Raw genomic sequence first — 5,290 nt, 5'->3', positions numbered from 1 at the left:
GGAGGAATAACTACCCTTTACTTGACTGAAATACAGGAACGTGAAGAGAACTTACTTGAGAACTTGAGTAGGACTTAAGATCTATCAGGAACTAACAAGAACTAACTTAGGGTAAAAAATGTATGGGCTTTTATACCCTCGTGAAGGATATACGCCCTATCTCTAGGGTTGAACGAATTCTAGGGAATGCCACATTTTACTAATTATTGGCGTGTCGTAGCGCCTCTTTTCAAGGGAAACTGTGCTGCAAACAATTAAATGTTGGCTGACGCCCCTTTCCAGAAATGGCAATCACAATGCTATCTTTCCCTCGCGACAATATAACTAGCCGCTACGACGCCATGATAAATGTGGCCATCAGCAGCTCAGCTCAGCACAGCACCTGGGCCACCTAGCGACTAGCCCCCTACGAGCCTAAAGCAAATATTTTGTTTGACAAATAAGACTTTAATTGAATAAAAAAAAATTTTTTAATGGGATGGGAAGAAAAAAAATCTAGGTATTGAAATAAACCACAAAAAAAAACAACAGAAAGACTAAGAACTTAATCTAATTAAATCAATGTGCGTTGGTTCGTACGATGTTTCGTCGACTGGATCATTCGCAACAACGTGACTTTTCTAATAACTTATACATCTACTTACTAATGCCATCAACTTTCGTTTTTCAAAATACGGAATTACATGACATCACGTATTTTACCGCCTGCTCCCTCCGAGACTCTTACGGCGCTATACACCATTTTTATTAAAATCTTTTGGTTATGGGGAACTTACTGAACAATGAGTCGTGTAATTTATTGTTTCCAATCTATTTTACAGAAGCCAAGCCACTACCTGTATGCACCATCATTGACGAGAGCGGTAGGTTGTCAGGGTAGGCTGAATCTTTCCATAAGTTTACCCTGTTCCGTGAGATTTTTTCTAACTTTTGTCCTCATATAATAGATGGGGCAATCTCGGCTAAATGTGGCAAACGATTAGTATTAAGTATGTAACATGATTAGGATATCACTCAAACTATTTACTTGCAACAAAGAATCTCTTCGTTGAGACTTCCCTGGCACCGTTGACATTCTGTCCATAAACGATTAAATCTTCGAGAGCATAAAGTTGGCCAATTTCCCTCTGGTAGAACTCCGATTCTTTCGGCTTGCAAAATCTGTTTAAATTGGAACAGCAAATTTAACAAACATCGCCGAGATATGCAGAAATTAGACTTACTTGCATACAGCACTATCGTCTGGAAGGACGGTTTTGCATCCAACACAGGTGGATTTGCGTGTGGTAAAGCTAGCCAATCCACCAATTTTTGAAGTAACAAATGAAGGCGTCCGGGTATGGTAACCATCTACAATACGGAATACAAACCGTTCAATTATGTCAAGCAAATAAAGGCGATAAGTCCATGTTTACGTAGCAACAATGATTCCGCTTTAGATCCAAGTATGGGTTCCAAAATCCGAACAAGGGGTTTTGAAAGCTGATTTTCCAAATGGTATGGGGCATCAATAGGTACGCTGTATTCCATTACAAAAATAGGGTTTACCGTCTAAAGAAGACGTATGAAAACTTAATAGTTCATGAGAAATTTGAAATCCAAAGACGAATCTTGAGGTAGGCTGGTGTACTTTTAGCGGCTGCGATAATGACATACGGAACTCGATCCCCTAATTTTGGGGTTGTACCAGCATCTCGCTTACGCATCTTGTGAGCTAGTTCCACATGTGCCTGTTTACTGGCGTAGTCTTTATCTGTTTTAGTCAGCTCCTTTTTAATAAAAGAAAGCAAACGGATAAAATCACAGTATTCCAAAACATAGTTACGCCCTACCTTGGTAATCATCAGAAGTGAGATATCGACTTTGTTGCGCAGCAAGTCGAAAATAGATTGTTTGGCGTATTCTAGTGCTCCACCCGGATCTCTAAGAGAAAATATCAAAACCTCAAACTTTGAATACTAAAACTGATGACTTTTTGTTTACCGATCAATCAAACTTTTCTGCAGACCAGCTATTGATAAGATTGGCAACGAGTTGACAATTATCACGACGAACAGTTTCTAAACCCTTACAATCCATTTTGTCAAACTTTTCAGGTTTGGTCCAATACAATCCTGGATACCTGTGAAGACAGAAACAGACAGTGCAACTGGTATCTCATCTAACAAGTCTTTATAAATCAGAACCGTAATTACCTCTTTTCGTTGATCAATAAATAGGGGTAATAGACTTTTTCGAATTCCAAATTAATGGGTTTGACAAATTTTGCCGACACAAATGCGGCAGCTTCTCGGCCTAATTCCATGGCTTCGGCCACCGTGGGTACACCGAATTTCACCATTACGGAATCTGTGTTACCATAGATTACCTGACGTGACACTAATTGAGAAAATCCTCGAGTCGCCCCGCGGTCGCGACAAGAGTATTGCACCCAGCTTGAAGATTTGACCGATGATGGCTCGTGACAGTTCCTTGATATATGACAGATTTTAAAACCGAATTGTAGGAGAATTTACACGCCCCGCGGTGAATTTGAATCGAAAATTCACGAGTGCGTGCGACAATTACAACTTCTGGCTTTTGAACCATGGCGGGGATGCACCAGAAACACCTTGTTCTAACAATATGTTCATAAACGGTACCAAGTACGCCGCCTATATGAAAAAATGTGAAATTTTAGATGACTTAATCAACGAATGTCACGAAGGGTTTCTTGAGTATCTTAAATGCAATTGGACCTTTTCGTAGTCGCAATCACAGACGTGCCCACTCAAAATTACTTTTACCTCAACTTACCCAGTTCATATCGACCCATTCGAATCAAGTTAGTACGAAGGCATCAAGGTTTCAAAATTACACAGCGTTCATTAATTGGATTACCGTTTTGCCGGAGCCCGTGACAGCACAAGTAATCAAATCTCTTTTGGCAAGAATATCTGCAACTGAAGCTTTCTGTATAGGTGTTGATTTTATGTAGCCAGCAATCTTAATGTTTTGAAGTAGTAGTGGGCGCAGGCCGGCTTCTTCGAATGATGTTATTTATCGAGGTACATCTTTTTCTGTAACCTAAAGCAAATCCAAATAGATATTTTCAAAACATAAACTACTGTTTCGAAAAATGGTTTACCTGGAGGACGACTTTATCAAAATTGTTAAAGTGTTCCCCACAGACGATCCCCTTAAACAGTTCCTTTTCATCGCATGTCACAGCTTCTGGAATGTATTGTTCACGCAGCTTTCCGTCGATTCATCAATAGATTCGGGCAGCATTTCGAGGTGTGGCCGGACTCGGCTGGAGATTCGGGCTGAGAAATAGTTAATCATGGAAACTCACCGACATCCACGACGGAATAAGTAAACGATGTTGTCCTCGTAGATATGGCATCCACTGTCATGTCATCCCCGTCGGATTTGCCGTCCCCTTTCTTGCATTTTGGTAACATGAAGCAAATGGTTGCTAGTCCCTATAGAAGGAAATAAACAATACATCTAATTATTTGTTAATAGTCATTTTTGCATAAAACTTAACACTGTAATTTGGACAGAGAAGACGACGACAGCCGTCATTTGGAAACCAATGTGGTCCACTAAAATGCCAGTCCCAGCGCGTGAAACAAAACGCCCAGCACCACTAAGAGACGACCATATACCGGCAACAAGCCCGTGAGTACTGGGATTATCCGGATAACCAGCATGTCTATTATCAAAACGAAAAAAAAAAGAAATGAATACTGGTACAGTAAATTGATTTTTTTAAATGTGGCTTACATAGCTTCTCTCATGGCATCAACGACCCCCGAAACTTGTTGCCCTGCAAACGCAACTCCACTTTGTGCCAATGCGATACCGACAACAGCTAGATTTCTAAAATAAAATCAAATAATGATACTAGTTAAACGGTTTGAATTTGAGAATTGAAATCAAAAGTACCGATCAATAGGAACGAAGGGAAAACGCCCCAGCAAAAATATGGACAAGGCTCCGATCATGGTACTGGAAAAAAGGCAGAGCTTCACAGGTCCTCGGCGATCGCACAAGTATCCCCAAATAGGGCTGGCTATACTGTTGGCACCGTCTTTCAGTCCGAAAAAGATACCCACGTAAAATGGTGTCAAGTCAAACTGCAAACAAAACATAAAATGATTCTAAAGAAATTAATAATAACGCCAAGACGGAAAACATACCGTACGCAACACTTGCGGTTCAAAGTTGATCGAGAGGAACCCGTTCGACATGTCGATACGATGAACGTGAAGAACGGGATCCAAATGGATGGAATACACAAAATAGCCAATGGCGATTGAGTTTTAGTTTATCCCTCGTCATACTGTGACACTAAAATGTTGAGAAACGAGATGAGAAGGCTGGTGACGTACAATATTTTGAACTAACTTACCGTCATAATCGGCGAGAAAGGGTAATGCAATAAAGGCCATAATAGTTTGAATTCCTCCCATGAGGATAAAGGTAGTCTTAAAACCACCTACTTCATGCAATGCACCACCGACTATAGGACTAGCAAACTGGGCAATGTTCATCATGGTTCTTGTAAGATTCTAAAATTAGAACAATGGTAGAAATTGAACAGCGAACGCTAAACCTGCATTAGTGAATCTTACAAAGATTTTGGCAACGGAATTGGGAAACTCCACAGCAGTGTACGTAAACGTCGCCGTAATTGTTCCAGCGTTTCCGGCAGCGTGAATGACGCGGATCAATATAGATATTACGACGAATGAACCCCCGGGAGGGAAATACTCTAAAAAGCTTTTAAAGTTTACTGATTAAAACCCAGCTTTTGCGTTTTTTTTGTGTAATTTACTACTCACCCCGATAATAAGCAGCAAATACCTCCAATGAAAACTCCAGAAACAAAGGTGAACCGAACGCCACTAACTTTTAGCTGAAAGAAAGATGAAGATGCAAATTACACGTTTATGGAACAAATTTGGGGTAATATTTACGTTTTTCCAATAAAAGGAGTGTGACAAGAAACGATGTCAGGCAGTTGGTACCAATAATAAATCCATAAATGGATACTGTGGCACCCTTATCTTCAGCCTAGAGATTAAAGCAAACATTTAGATTTCACATTACATATGATCTTATTTCACAGATACTTACAATTTAGGGAAAGAACGGGGGGGAAAGGCAAATGATGATGTGAGAGTTGCTAATGAGAGAACAACCAATAGAAGCCATTGTCTGGGTGTCAGTTTTTTCTTCTCTGTTTTATCAACCTCTCCAAAACGCCTATATTTTTTCTTCTTAAGCCCTCCACAACCTCCAT

General features: G+C 40.2%; 1 pseudogene; it reads right to left on the bottom strand.

The window, feature by feature from the left end:
* Window positions 1–923: 923 nt before the first annotated feature.
* On the bottom strand, window positions 924–5,290 carry LOC130685806 (MFS-type transporter SLC18B1-like; annotated as a pseudogene).

The sequence above is a fragment of the Daphnia carinata genome, chromosome 6 (assembly GCF_022539665.2).
Source record: "Daphnia carinata strain CSIRO-1 chromosome 6, CSIRO_AGI_Dcar_HiC_V3, whole genome shotgun sequence".
NCBI lineage: Eukaryota > Metazoa > Arthropoda > Branchiopoda > Diplostraca > Daphniidae > Daphnia > Daphnia carinata.
This window is presented reverse-complemented; position numbering and strand designations above follow the sequence as displayed.